Consider the following 16,304-nt stretch of genomic DNA (forward strand, 5'->3'; position numbering starts at 1 on the left):
GTTACAGGGCGCTGTGTCTGTCACAGGGGATGTTCAAATCAGATCCGAGGACTGGTTTGTCATGATAGATCTAAAGGACGTTTACTTCCATGTATCTATCCTCCCTCAACACAGGAAGTTCCTGAGGTTCGCTTTCGGGGGCGAAGCGTACCAATATCGGGTTCTTCCGTTCGGCCTAGCACTGTCACCCCGAACATTCACGAAGTGTATGGATGCTGCTATAGCCCCGCTGAGGTTACAGGGCATCCGCTTTCTGTACTATTTAGACGATTGCTTGATTCTAGCTCAATCGGAACAACAGGCGGTTCGGCACCGAGATGTCGTTCTTGCTCATATCAAGTGACTGGGGCTGAGGCTCAACGCCAAAAAGAGTGTTCTTTCTCCATTACAGAGAACCACTTTTCTAGGTGTAGTGTGGGATTCAACGACGATGCAGGCACTATTGTCACCTGCTCGTATTGCTTTGATTCTCGCTGCAGTAGATCAGGTCAAGCTAGGCCAGTCATCCACTGTAAAACAGTTCCAGAGACTGTTAGGTTTCATGGCAGCTGCGTCCAACGTGATACCTCTTGGCCTCTTGCACATGAGACTGTTACAGTGGTGGCTCAGGACCAAGGGATTCTCCCCGAGGGGAAATCCGCTTCGCATGATCGTGAGTTCGCGACGGTGTCATCACGCCCTGATCATGTGGAAAGATCCTTGGTTTCTGTCCCAAGGCCCTGTGTTAGGAGCTCCTTGTCGTCGCGTTATGCTAACGACAGATGCTTCTCTCACGGGTTGGGGGGGCGATCATGGATGGTCGCCCGGCTCAGGGTCTGTGGGAGGACCATCATCGTCTGTGGCACATAAACTGCCTAGAGATGTTGGCGGTGTTTCAGGCTCTGAAACACTTCCTCCCAGACCTAAGGGGCCACCATGTTCTTGTCCGGACAGACAACACATCGGTGGTTTCTTATATCAACTATCAGGGGGGTTTGCGTTCTCGCCCGCTTTACAAACTGGCACGTCAGATCCTTCTATGGTCCCAGGGGAAAATTCTTTCTCTGAGAGCTATTTATCTCCCGGGGTATTTTAATCAGGGGGCAGACATCCTGTCAAGACAGGGGCCGAGGCCCGGGGAATGGAGTCTTCACCCCGAGGTGGTGGAACTCCTATGGAAACATTTCGGTCTTGCCGAGGTAGACCTATTTGCTTCTCGAGAAACATCACACTGCCCGCTGTGGTTCTCTCGCAGCCATCCAGCCTCGCTGGGGTTGGATGCGATGGTACATCCGTGGCCGAGGTCACGCTTGTACGCTTTTTCCCCGATCGCTCTGCTCCCAGGAGTTCTGGAGAGGGTTCGCCGGGACGGGCTCAGTCTCCTGCTAATATCCCCGTTCTGGTCGGCCCGGGTATGGTTTGCGGACCTAGTGTCTCTCCTCGACGGCTCTCCCCTAGAGATACCGATCAGGAGAGATCGGCTCTCTCAGGCGAGTGGGTCGATCCTTCACCCCCGTCTAGAGCTATGGAGGCTGTGGGCTTGGCCTCTGAGGGGGCCCAGCTCATAGATTCTGGTCTCTCGGCTGAGGTCGTTGAGACCATCCTCCGATCCAGAGCTCCCTCCACGAGGAAGTTATATGCGCGAGGTGGAAACTTTTCACCTCTTGGTGTGGAGAGCGCCAGCAGGACCCAGTTAACTGCCCGGTTGGTACAGTGCTGGATTTCCTGCAGGACCGTCTCTCCACAGGGTTATCCCACTCCACACTGAAGGTGTATGTGGCGGCCTTAGCTGCTTACCACACCCCTTCAAGTGGAGGTTCCCTCGGGAAACACCCACTTATGTCTCGCTTCCTTCGTGGCACCTTGAGGCTGAGGCCTGCAGTTCGCACGAGGGTACCAGCTTGGGATCTGGCCATCATCTTAGAAGGTCTCTCCCTTGCTCCTTTCGAGCCCATCGAGGAAGTTTTGGAAAAGTTTCTTACTCTAAGACTATCCTTTTTCTCGCTATCTCATCTCTAAAAAGAATTGGAGATATTCAAGCACTTTCGGTGGCTCCCTCGTGCCTGGAATTTGCTCCTGGTTGGTTAAGGCCTTTCTCTTTCCGAGACCAGGTTATGTTCCTAAGGTTCCGACTGTTTCTGTTAGACCTATAGTTCTGCAGGTTTTCTGTCCACCGCCTTTTCTGACGTCAGACCAGGAGAAAATTATTTTGCTGTGCCCAGTTTGGGTTTTAGATGCTTACGTCCACAGAGCTGCCCTGTGGAGGAGATCGGAACAACTGTTCGTCTGTTTGGGTCACCTAAGAAAGGGTGTCCTGCATCTAGGCAAAGGATGAGCAAGTGGGTGGTCGAGGCCATCCCACTTGCTTATGGGTCGGCCCATCAGCCTTCACCTTTGGCTGTAAGGGCTCGTTCCACCCGGAGTATGGCTGCTTCTACAGCTCTTCTTTCAGGAGCTTCTCTTCAGGACGTTTGTGATGCGGCAGGCTGGTCCTCACCGCACACTTTCGTTAGATTTTATTCCCTCGATCTTAGCTCCACTCCCGGGGCTCAGGTTCTCTCGTCGGCTTGTGTCTCCTAATGACACACGACGGGGATTTGGTCGTATGGGGATGTGGGTATTGCGTTCCCACTGCGATTACACGCAGCGGTAGTCCCTGAAGGGGAACGTCCCGGGTTACGTATGTAACCCTAGTTCCCCGAAGGGACGGACGCTGCGTGTCCTGCCATACTCTCGGCATCCCCTTGGGTCGCTGCTTCAGTAACTTTTAAGCTGGCGTATTGTGTACTCAGGGGATATTTATAGCTTCCTGGTCGATGACGTCACTCGCCGTACGCTCATTCTCTCCATTGACTGATTTCATTCATGCTTCAGACGCGTCACGCTGAGGGCGTTCCCACTGCGATTACACGCAGCGTCCGTCCCTTCGGGGAACTAGGGTTACATACGTAACCCGGGACGTTTTTCGACCAGAACCTTCATCGCAAGGACGACTTGAGCAGGACGTTTCTCAGTGATAACTACTCAGTTTGACGTACATTATAAGACATTGAAACTTTAATTCCTCACCATCAGCATCAAGTGTATGTCCATTGACAAACCGATATGTATAATTTATTGCGGTGCACATGTGGGAACTGTAACATTAACTGTATCAATAACAGCGCAACCATTAACACCATAGACACGCATTATGCAAATATGCTAGCACGTTACAGGTCACGGAAGTGAAACTGGAATTCCTGACGACTCGTTTAGGCGGTTCTGAGTCGATTTTTCTTTTGCGCGAAAATAACTTTATTGTGCATTTTCGACTTTACAACTTTAAAGACCATTTACATTCACAGGCAGCTATATTACACACTGCATAAAAAGGTAATATTCGAAAAAAGCATAATAGGGGCACTTAAAACAGCACCTCCCTACCTCAACTGACTCCTACAAGTGCAGCATGCCCGTCTCTTCCACCAGCTGTGGTCACTAAAAAAAGCGCCGCCTTGTTGTTACTTCACAACGAGGCACAAAGTCACTTTCCTAATGTAGTTTAAATAAATATAATGCATTTAACAACACTGACACAAGCATCCTTCCACAGTTTTTAGGTCGACTATAAATATTGTAAAAGTTGTTTTTGCAGTGACACAAAACAAAAAAAGAACAGTGCAATTGCGTATTGAAATATACAAAAATATAAAATAGTAATAGAATACGCATAGTTATTCCAAACCAAAAGCTAGGAATTTTGGGATTTTCAAAACCAGTGTATCCTCAATATAACTATACCTATAAACCTGGCCTCATTTGTTTTCACTGATTTTTGGCAAAATCACTTCGTGGCTTGATAGCAAAATGCCTCTTCAATTAATTTATCTATCATTTTAGTATGGGGACGAAACAAGCAGATCAGAGGGGGGGGAAGGAAAAGACTTAGAAAATGGTTTCATCCTTGATAATTATGTGCAGTGAAGCATGACTCTGCAGGCAGCACCCCAGAGAAGGTTGAAGTAATCAGTCAGTCACTGCACCCTCTACTGGGGGAAAAGAGGTCTGAGAGGTCATCGTTTCTGCTGCAAAACCTGCAGGTGCCCACCGCGGTGTGTGCATCAGCTGCCTTTTTAATGCCTCAGAAACTAATAGAAATGAGAGATATCAGATCCCTTGACATGATATTGTGAATGTGCGTGATATATATATTATACACTACCTTAAACTATATATATAAATATATAATATGGGGATATATATATATATATATATCCCCATATATATATAAAACTGTACAAAAATACTGTTCTTCAAAAAAATACTCGCCTTTGATTATTGCTTTCATCTCCTATCCTTTCTAGACATCTTTTTCATTGAGTAGAACCCAGCTGTCAATCAAAGATGTCGCTGGGTGGAGCCCAACCATGCATTTGATTTCAGTTTCTGCACAGCTAAAAATATGAGTCTAAATATAGCAGGCTTGGTGATGAACGCTTTCCGCTCAAGGTGTGCAAAGCAGCTGAGGTGCAACGCACTGACAGGACGCAGGCATATTCAGGAACATGATATGACAGGGCATTTGGCGGGATTTAACGCTGAGGGAAGAAATTCCACTGCGTCGTTTGATTAACCCCCTCTTCTCCCTAGCCAGTGTTTGTTGTTTGATTCTTAGACCCTTTCTTCCGCCTTTCCAAAAAGAAAAAAGAAAATCAATATGGTGAGAGACACACTCACACATACATGCACAGACTCCACTGACTCAGCAAATGAGGATCAGTTGGGCAGAGAATTATTTCCCTCCACAGCATGAAAACAAGACGATAATACAATATAATATAATATATAGGCTATAATATAATATAAAGCAATAATTCTATTGTGTGGAAAATAAAACGCAGAGTAGCCTATGTAAAAACAAGCAGAAAAGCCCAGCAATGAATCCTCATACTTTTTAAAGCATAAACAAATGAACAATACAATGATGCAATAGGATTAGGGAATAAAACCCACTGTTTTAGTGTTTAATCTGTTTTTTAATCTCCAACACCTTTTATGCGCCCCTCCCAAAAAAAAAAAAAAACATCGGGAATGCTAGCATACTTCAACTCGCATGACCTTGATTTAAATATCCAAAATTACCAGTAGGCCTATTTACAACTCTTACAATTTCACACGTAAGTAATATCCGGCTATAGGAACAAGATGTAATATATACTTGACACAGATCCCCGCTTATGTCCTAGCAATATTTGAGGCAGAACTGTGGGAGATCAAAATTCTGTGATTTCAAATAAATAGGCACATGTGAGGAAAAGTGTCTCAAATATAGGACTGTCCCAGGAAGAAAATGAAACATTGAGTACTACTGCTAAAAGCACCAAATGTGATTGTTAACGAGTGTGATATTGTTTTTACACAACAAAGAATATTGAGCAACTTACAATATTTCCAGGCACAGTTTTGCTATAGTATCAAAGCCACAGCAGAACAGCAGTGTGTGTAGTGTTTTGTTCCTGAATGAATCAGTGTTGGGTGAATGATTCAATGACTCACTAATGTGGGCTGTGTCCGAAAGATTAAAAATGCCGTCTTTGGAGGATGCATTCCAAGGAAGGAGGCATCAAGGCATGTCTGAATCTATTGTTAGCTTCACTTTCTGTCTCCTTAGATCCCTTCATCTGATTGATTTTTGAAGACAGCATAGATGTATCATTCGATGCCGTTGATATCCCACAATCCTGTGCGTTCCATTCTGTGACAGTTAAGCTAGAAAATAAAGTTGAAAGTTGGGGTTGGTCGTCAGTTTATGAGTGAATGTCAGTTTGTGACCAATGTTGTCCACTTCTGATCTTTTCTACATTCAGTCAATTCTTTTTACTTCTTTGTCATTTCTAAGGAAAAATTACAATTGTAGTAATTAATTATTTGCTTATAGTTTTCACCAAAGCTCTTCTATTTTGCTGTAGATCATTAAACCGTTACACTGCCTGTTACGTTATGTGTATTTGTCCTTATGTCTTTATAATATCTGTGTATGCTTTCTTTGAGTTTCAGATCATCGTTGATTTGCTAATAGCCTGCTGGCGGTAATTGGATGATCAGTTGGCGGTCCTTTTAAAAACTCTTCTTCCGTTTGACAGAAGGAACTATTGCGGCTTTGGGTCGGTCGCAATGGCTCAAACTTCCTGCCAGCCGCCAGATCAAAATATTATTTTTATGTTTCTTTCGGTTGCGTGTCTTATAGAATGTGGTAATGTAGGAGAGACCTGCTCTTTTGTTTGGAACTTATTTATTCTATGTTTTTGAAGTGTGTAGTTAGGTAAGCTTTATTGTTTCTTTTCTTTTCTTTGTGTTAGGTTAATTACGTTGCTGTTTAATTTCGTTAGATTGGGTTTTGTTTGTTATTTTGGGCCTTGGGTCTCTCTGACGAGAATATCAATTATTTCTCAATTCATTTTTTTTGTTTTGTTAATGAACTATACTTTATTGTTATATTATTTTACTTTGGGCCATGGGTCCTTCTAACGAATTCTAACTGATTTATTGTTATTTACTTTTGTGATTCACAATAAATTGATATTATAATTGAATTATTGTATTCGCCTTCTTTGGTATTTGTACTTCAGTTCTTTTGATCTGACGCCTTGCTGGAAGCCTGTCGTATTTTTTTTCTTTAATTTATTGCATCTTACCCAATACAGACGTAATACTGCCACAGAACAGAAGTCTTTCCGAAATCAGTTTCATGATACTTTCATGTGCAACTGCTGCCTTACTGAGGCAACAAGTCAGCTGTCCAAGTTTTTGGACACAGCCAAAGTCACCCGTTTCATTTAAAATAGAGCTAACAAACATCATCTACTGGTGGGATATGACAAGCTTAAAAAATATGGTCACTTTTGTTGACTCATTAAGGATGAATAATGACGCTTTTCCACTGCATGGTACGGCTCGGTTCGGCTCGGTACGGTTCGACTCGGCGCGGAACGGTTCGGCTCGCTTCGCTTTTCCACTGCGTGGTACGACTCGACTCGGTACGGCACGGTTCAGTTCGCTTTAGCTCGGTTGCTTTTCCACCGCAGTTAGTACCCCTTCAAAGTGGGTGGGACTGATCGTTATTTTGTCCCTACACTCTTTGTAGGTCCGGTGATAGCCGTGTGCGGCTAAGAGCTGAGCTACTTCTTGGAACACTTTTTCATTCCGGTTTGCCCCATCCAGCTCTCGCTGGATCCGCTCCTCGGCAACCAACGAGAGGAACGTCTGCACCTCGTCCACTGACCACGATCCACCATTTCTTTTTTTAAGTTTTGATCTCTTTTTTTTCCAAGAAAGTAAAAAACAGATGCTACCGCGTTGGCTGTTGTCTACTGGTTATTTAAATCTAGCGGGTTTAGTGTCTCGTGTCGCAAATCCAATGATGCTGGTAGTGACGATTCTGTTTGACCAATCAGTGATCTGCAGTGTTTTTACGTCACATTTTAGTACCGGTACGGTACGCTTGGAACCTCAACAGACCAGGTACCATTTAAAGCGAGCCGAAGCGAGCCGAACCGTACAATGCAGTGGAAAAGCACCACAAGTGAGCCGTACCGAACCGAACCGTACCGTACTATGCAGTGGAAAAGCGCCAAAGCGTGCCGTACCGAACCGAACCGTACTATGCAGTGGAAAAGCGCCCTAATACAATGATGATATACGCATACATATTATCCAACATCCACATAACATTATTTGAAAATAATTTTAATCAAAATCTACCTCATTTTAGTGAATTCAAGCTACACATTTCTTGTATCAGCTCATTCATACCCTGGAAATCAAACCTAACACAGACACACTATAAATACACTTGCCTGACATCATCATCATCTTGTTCGCACACAAAATTATGTTATGCTGAACCTGTCCCTTCTGGCTTTAATGACCTCACTGATTTGAGCTTAATGAGTCAACTAAAGTGTGACAGTATTTTTTAAAGCTTATCATTGCCCACAAGTAGATGATGTCTCTTAGCTCTATATACATATCACACAAGTGCCGGCTCTTTTTAACCTGTACCTGTCATGTTGTGTTCAGATGGAAAATAAAATCTCCAGTGCAAATAAAGGCTCCAATTAAAAGTGAACTGCCACTCATTGTAACCCAAGATACGTCCAATGGTTAACAACATAGCCTAAACCTCGATGAAATAAATAATTCATATCATGGAAGAACAAATATGATGACAGGTTCTTAAACGCCAGGCTTTCTGGATGCTCAATTAGCCTTTGGAGACCTTGACAGCTAAACTAATTAGGAATCTGCACAGCCAAACCAATCTGCTCGGTGGATTGAATCATCTGAATAACTGAAATGATTCTCATGAGTTTCTCATCTTCATCCAACAGAGTTAATTCCTGATGACCAGGCCACAAGTTGATTTTCTTCGAACAACAGAAGCCTGAAAGCCAAGCATGAAATCCGTCTGTTAAAATAGTGCCTATCTGTGAAAAGCACTTCACACGTTCTCCCCATTTCATCACCGAACACATGGTGCTTTTCAAGCACGCGGCAACGGCACAGAGACAACCGAGAGACGGCAGACGAGAAGAATTAATAGCGATCTGGCCAAATCTTCTGGCCCGGTAGAGCAAACAAAACTGAAGCTCTCCGTTATCTCTATATTCTCCGTGCATGCTTTCAAACAAACAGCAAGGAGATAACTGAGATGTTTTGATAAACAGGCTCTCAGAGCTTTAGACATCCTTCATCCCATTAGCAAGCTACAAGCAGCAGTGTGCATTTCATGTGAAACCGTGAAATGTGCAGAGGCCAGCATTGAGCATTCTGTAGATAACATTACACGCCTTTGATCCAGCTTTGTCCCTCATCATCTACAGCTCATTCAGTGGGCTTATTTACAGATGTGATCAGGCACACTGTGGAAAGATCTGCCAGTCAGCTCTCCAGATCAATACAGTATTCGCTCCTAATGGAAAAAAAACTTTGTCACCTCCTTTCCAGCACTGTAAAATCACACCTGAAATGCCAATTAATGCCTTTGTAAACAACAATTGTCTTGACATATTGGCAAACTGAGAGCATAACATCACTTCAAGAAAAGCACTTGAACATGAAGGCAAGGTTAAACAAGACAGCAACTCTACAGGTCTACAGCAACATCTAATGTCTACAACCAACACACCAACTTACTGCTCCACAGTGCTTATATTTCTGCATAAAGAGCAAATTATGACAAAGTAATAGACGCAGGAATATCTTGAAATCATATTCAGTTCAACACTGCTGGAAGTGGACCAAACTGAGCTCGTGGGGATGTATCGGTGGCATTTGAAAGGATTTTTTCTTTTAATGTCTGTTCAGCAGAAACCCTGGGTTACTTTAAAGGAAGTATCCCAAATTCTCATTTAGTTATACCAACTTAATACAGTTCTCAAGGTGAAAAGTAAAGACCTTTGCAAATGATGTGCATAATTATCTGGCATGTCATTGAGGAGCTTTATTTAGGCGTTTAAGGGAAAAAACTAAAACATTTCTATCACATCCTACCCTACACCTTCCACTCACCCACCTTCCATTTAAAATTTGGGTCAGTACTATCTTCAAATGAGCTGTAATGCCAAAATCTATTGTTAATCTGAGCACAGTATGCTAATGCTCTGTTTTCCTCTTTATTCAGTACATTGAGGCAGGTTTCTTAGAATTGCATAATGTGCTACATTCCTCCATTTTAACCAAAATAACAGGCATCTTTAACAGACAGAACTGAGATAACCTGAAATAGTGCATTACCCCGCGAACAAACACTGAGTGCAATGGAATGACATTGTACACTCACCAAATGATGTCCAGAGAACAAACGCTCTCCTCTCCCCGCTTTAAATCCGAAATTCAGCTGAATAAGAATCCTGCGTTCATGCCCTGTAAAGGTTATTTAAGAAAATGAACAGTTCTCTGGATGTTGACTCAGTAAAGAGCAAGCATCGGCTGCTGAAAGGCAACGGAGGCAGAGCGCGCGGTGATGCTGCCTTTTCAGCTTTCATCCACTCACATAGCCTGCATACACGCGCAGGTCTCGCGCTGTTTTCATTCACAGAGCACCATCTTCTGGCAGTTTATATACATGCTTTACACACCTGTTCTTATGATTTCAAATGGACCTACTCTTTATGATTTATTTCTTACAGTATTGCGGATTTAAGCCTACTCTGTCTGTAGAATTTTGTTTTATAGTCTTTTAATAATGTATATGCCTATTATTTATTATATTTCTATTGCGATACCCCTTATTGTTTTGATTTATATTAGGCTATATTACATTTGATTTGTCTATTTTGTACGATGACAATATGCTCATAACATATCTTTGTGCACAACTTTTAAACACATTTCCAGCCCTAGTTATAAACAGGTTTTGGCAACTTTTGGCTGTTTGGTCTTGCATGTATGCGCGCTCTGACAGCCTGACACCCGCGCATGCGCAGCGATGTCTTTCCAGTTCAGGTGACATCATTCTTTTGGAGATGAGCGGCGTCTTTTGTGCACAACACATCCATTACTACTCTGTGAAAAAGCGGTTAGAAGTCTTCTTCTTTTAAGAAAACACTACAGTGCTAGTTTAATCGCTACCCCGTGGTATTAATATTTAAGAGCTTTTTCGTATAGCCAAGACGTTATGTGCTCACTTTTAAATATAATCCTACACTGAAAAATATTAATTGGAGTGAAAAGTACGACTAGGCCTACTCTCTCTCTACAACTACTCTCTCTCTCTCTCTCTCTCTCTCTCTCTGATTATTTAGATCGATCAATACACCATATGTCATGGAAGTTAGCACTGTGTAGATTATAGCCTAGATTTCCAGTAGCACCTCATTGCAGTACACGAGATCCAGGGGGCGGAGTTGGATCCAGATCTAAGGGGTGGAGATGGGTAGGATTAGGGGTGGGGTTAGGGATCAGGGGGTGGAGATGGGTAGTATTATGGGTGGGGTTAGGGATCAGGGGGCGGAGATGGGTAGGTTTAGGTATATGTAAGGTGGGAGGAGTTGGATCTGGATCCAACTCCTCCCCCTGGATTTCGTGTTCTGCAGTGAGGACCATAGATTTGCGAAGCTTCACACTGTCAGACAAAAGCGCCATCTCTTGGTCGTTGTGGAGTCACAGTCACAGAGTGTAAGTGCGTAGACTTCCGCGGTTTACAGCAATATGCAGCCTACTATAAATAGCACATTGTGCAACACTGATTACTGGTCAGTATGTTCCACTCTGAATATGAATCACTTAGGGTGGATTCGTCTCTGTTGAATTACGATAAAAGAAGCCGCCCTATTCTGCAGAAAAAAAACCCAGAAGACTTTGACGTAAAACATTTACAAGCCGGTGCACTGAAAATAATGGACCCAAAAGCTTCGCTCATAAATATGATATTAGTAGGCTTATTAATTATTTGATATATTAGAAAGATTTCCTGAATATGCAATCATTGAAATTATAGCTTTAGTAATTTAATGCCCGTATTAATCCACTATTTAGTCTTAAAAAATAAATAAAGAAAAAATGCTCTCTTTTAGCCTGTTTATTTGTTTGAACTTGACAAAATCAGTAAAATGATATTGCAGCCAAAACTTAATAAACCTCTTAATAACTACCATACTCCAGATACAAAGTCATCTTTTTGTTATAGCATGCCCACAGTCAGGTTGTATCATTACTTTGGCATAAAATGCTTACAGAGCTGAAAACAATGAGTCATAAATTCGGCAGAACACTTTGTTTCTTTCAACAGACGTCACTATTGTACCACTGAATGTCAAATTCATAGAGATTACTTGATAAATAGTTGCTTATGAGGCAAAATGCCAAAATATCTCCTTCGACATGAAGAAAAAAACAGGTGTACAGTTGTCTTAAATATCTAAGTCTGCAATGCAGTAACAGCATGCATTAATACTGTAATATTTAATTTTGTCTAAAAAGATCTGCAGAAGTCCTGCAGAAGAAATGATTTGCACAGGGGAAGAAAAAAACAAACTGGATTGATTTTAATTTATTTAATTTATTTTTTATTTTTGTGCTAATCCATTAACACATTTTGAACAAGTGCATTACATATATATTAGATAAGTTATTAGTCTTTGTTAAATGTGGTGTTCTTCTATTGTATATTGTACATTGTATAAAATAATATTGTGGTGAGCAGGATGAGGTCGAGGGCTGTGGGAGACCTGTGCGTCGCGCAGGTGTCGCTCATTATCAATCACGCCACCGGACTTGCGCCGTTCTCCCACGGCCCTCAACCTTGTCCTGCTCACCACAAATATGATACTGCATGCCGTTCTCATGGCAGAGTTTACAGGAATTGGTTCTTTATCAGCCTCTTCTTTTTTACACTTGTCTGGGCATGAGAGCTGCCGAATTGGTTGACAGAATTACAAGCATTTCTTTCACTTTTGTGTCTGTTTGGCTGGGAATTTGAGCTGGTGAAATTTATGTGCCTCAGAGTCATTGGAGGGTATTCATCATTCATCTGTATATGAAAGCTTCCCTTTCACTATTTGAGTATTTGCGTAATAGCCTAGTAACAGCAACGTTGTTTCATTGCAACAGAAAATACTGTATGAGACTTTAAAACACAACTGGCACAACATGTACGCCTCAGAAAAGTACAATGACTACAACCTAAACTATGTGCACTGATTTGTAAACCACAAGATACAGTTAAAACAGCTGCCAGATGAACTAATTAGATCATGTGTGTGAAAGGATGGTATGTGTGATCTGTGTGAATCACAGTTCACGAAGGGTGTGGAGACTTCTACTTCTTGACTTAACCCTCTGGGGACCAAGAACGCGCCGGCGCGTTTTGCTGGGTTTTTTTCACATAGCAGCAACATAGACTTAAAATACTCCGTCATTTATGGTCATATAAATAAAATCAATACATGATTATAAACTATAGAGGGTCTTCTTTTTTTGTGTACACTCACATTAACATCAAAACCTTGTGTTTTTAAAAAAATAAAAAAAAATAAACAGGGTGCGCTTTCAGCTCACTCTGTCTCCGCAAAAATCTTTCTGAAACATGTCTGGAAAATGAACGGAAACTCCGCTAATACTTATCACACAAACATGAAACATACGTCTAAAGAACGCTTTAAATTTCTACTTTTAAATAAAACAATTCACATTTAAAACAAATATTCTCCTGCAATGTAATCTGTCTGAAACTAAAGAGAAGTACAGTTTCTCCTGTCTCAGCTCGTTATCGTTAATTTGTTCACACCCACTCGCAGAGCGCGCTATTCATAAGATAATGTGTTGAGGCCATATGCTATAGATAAACGCCCCCAGGCAAATGCTGTAAATGAATGAATGAACGCACAGATACGCACTGTTACAGACGAAATAAAAGACAAAATTTCGTTGACTAGTTTTGGATAAAGTTTTTCAAATCAAATAAGCATCAAATAAGCTTCGAAATAAAGACATCAAATAAGCTTTTGTTAGGAGTTTCTGGGGATAGAAGTGTCCAGACGTATGCACCCTGTATTGTAAAGAAGAACATTTAATTATTTGCGATACATTATTCATTCACAAAGAATTCAGGGACATTATTCATGTCCCTAAAGGTTGGAGTTTTCCTCATTTTTTTAATTAAGGCATTAAGATTTTTTATTCCTCTTTTTAGTCAACTTTAGCATGGGTGTGTTCACTTATTCTAAGCAGTGTGTGTGTGTGTGTGTATATATATATATATATATATAATTAAAAAGCTATTTTAACCAGAAAAATCTACAATGCATGCCCAAAGTCGTGCAGCCATATATTTTCTCTTGATATCAGCATGTTCACAGGTGTTTATTTTTTTTTTTTACAGGGACAAAATGCCACTGATGAGTCCTGCTGACTTCAACATTCACAGGAGACTGTAATGAAAAATCAAACACCTTGGAAATGACAGGTATGTACTATGTTTCAGGAATGGGACAATGGTGTGTGACTGTGCAAGCCTCTGTCTTTAGATCAGTGTGTTTACTAATGTGCTTTTTTGTCCTTTGTTGTGTATCTTTGGATTATGTTGTGTTGTAAATAAATCCAAACAATCTAAAAGCCATTCTTTTTTAAATCTCCTCATTCTTTGTGCAAGGCTCCTCGTAATGATAGGCCCTGATAGCACCTAATAGGGCCATTATGGGAGGGTCTTTGTCTTTCTCAGGTGTGAAATGCCATACATATTAATGAGAGATCACGCCTCCTCGCATAAAGCTTTCTCAAACAAAACACGTCATACACATTCTAAAAGACTTTATTGACTTATCTGAATGAGTAGTCAGGATGATTCTCACATAGTTTTGGAGCAAATATTCTAGACTATGTGATACAATTTTCAAAAGTCTTGTGAAGAAATAATCAATATGTGTTTTGTGGCCTTATTTCAGAAACTTTTATTTTTAAGTTTTTCAATAACCATGCATAAATAATATTCTCTCAAAAATACAAACATGTACATACATGTTGCTCACATATTATGGTAGCCCCGTTTGTGCTATATAGAGTGAATTTACACCTTTGCCATTAACATGTTTATAAATAACTGAAAAAAGCACAAATGTCAGTGCATGTCAAAACATCCCAAGGGCCCCAAAAAACCCTTGGTCCCCAGAGGGTTAAACAGCTGTAAAATTTCAATGGATTATAGAAGAGTAGAGTTTAAATGTTTCAATTCACCACTAAAGACATGTGTCTTCCATTTCAATGTTTATACAATTTGTTTTGGTGTATAGGTTTATTTAAATTGATACAACAATATGTAATCTGGATTACGTAATCAGATTCCAAAAATTATATACTTGTAATTTTGCATTACATTTTAAAATACTAATAATCAGATCACAGTACATTTTTATTGATTACATGATTACTTAATATTTACAAAATGACAATAAATGATACTTAATTCACTGATTCTCCCTAATTCTGTCACAGCTATGCTCATTTTAGTTTAATTTTCACTCTGCTTTGCCCCCGTTTGCCTGTGTTCTCATTAGTCTTCAATTTACTCATTTCAATCTTGTTTGTTACTATGGATACTCATAGTATTGGTCTGTGTTTCTGTAACTAAAAGTAATCTAAAAGTAATCAAAAAGTAGTCATATTATTTTACATGAAATGTGTAATATAATAGAATTTGTATTGAGTAATGGACTACAATATATGCTTACTAATTTCCTTACTTCCATTTGTGGTATAAATGTTATACTTGACTAATAATATAATATAATATAGCCTAATAGTAATGTAATATACCGGTAATATAATATAATATACACTGTAAAAAATGATCGTGATTTTAACGGTAAAAAATGCTACAGTGAAAAACTGTTAATTGGTTAATAGAAAGTTTCCTTACTATATACGGTAAATAACTGTGATAGACCTTACGGTACATTTAATGTAATTTTACTGTAAAATACCATTAAATTTACAGTTTTTGAAAGTGAAAAAGAACAACTCATTGTATAGTTTACAGTGAAAAACCGTAAATTGACATTCCCACAATTCCCTGCGTGACACTTCACATTTGATGTATTTTTGTTGAAATAACTGTTTCTTCTTAGTTTTCTTAGTTCTTTTCTAATCAGTTATGTACATTAGAGTTTTATGTTACATTTAATGTTGTTAAATTAATCTTTATTGCATTTTTTAAATTTCATGTGTTACCATGATGCTGTTTAGTGTTTGTGCGAATGAGACTGTGCAGCTTCTTTATATTAGTATTAACTTTCTTGGGGAGGAGGTGCTTGTGATGAGCTTTGATTTATCATGTGACTTTCATCACTGCTGTGATGATTGATGTTTGTCAGTGTATTACAATTGTACAAAACAGATATTAATACATAAATAGGTTAGTAAATTCACATTATATCAGATAATGAAATACGGTTCATTACTGTAAATTTTAAGTCAAGTCTGTAAAACCAATAACGTCTGTACCATATTTTTGACGGTAAAGTTCTGGCAGCCACAGCTGCCGGTATTTTACCGTAAAAATTGCATTTTATTTTTTACAGTGTACAGGCAGGGTATATTTAACAAATATAAATAGATATGAAATATTTATTGGTTTGTGAAACATTAACTTCTAACTACCTTTCTCCACAGTCTATAGAGGTTATGCATTGACGTCACTTCCCCGCAGGAACACACTCCCTCAGCCGGACTGAGTGGCAGAAGAGCTGCTGCGTGACTGGAGTTAATAGGAGAAACTGCGAAAACGCGAGTAAAACAAACGATTATCAGTTTAAACTAAAGGTTGGACTTGACATAGTGTTCCTTAC

General features: G+C 40.3%; 1 protein-coding gene across 2 annotated transcripts in view; it reads right to left on the reverse strand.

Annotated features, from left to right (window-relative positions):
* ctnnd2a (catenin (cadherin-associated protein), delta 2a) overlaps window positions 1-10,008 on the reverse strand; it is a 323,353-nt gene extending 313,345 nt beyond the window's left edge. For both annotated transcript variants that reach the window (XM_056248935.1, XM_056248934.1), the window contains exon 1: window positions 9,803-10,008. The gene's annotated coding sequence lies outside the window, so the exon portion shown is untranslated. The remainder of the gene's footprint in view (window positions 1-9,802) is intronic.
* Window positions 10,009-16,304: the final 6,296 nt, after the last annotated feature.

The sequence above is a fragment of the Rhinichthys klamathensis genome, unplaced genomic scaffold, assembly GCF_029890125.1.
Source record: "Rhinichthys klamathensis goyatoka isolate OS25496 unplaced genomic scaffold, OSU_Roscu_1.1 h1tg000059l_1, whole genome shotgun sequence".
Lineage (NCBI taxonomy): Eukaryota > Metazoa > Chordata > Actinopteri > Cypriniformes > Leuciscidae > Rhinichthys > Rhinichthys klamathensis.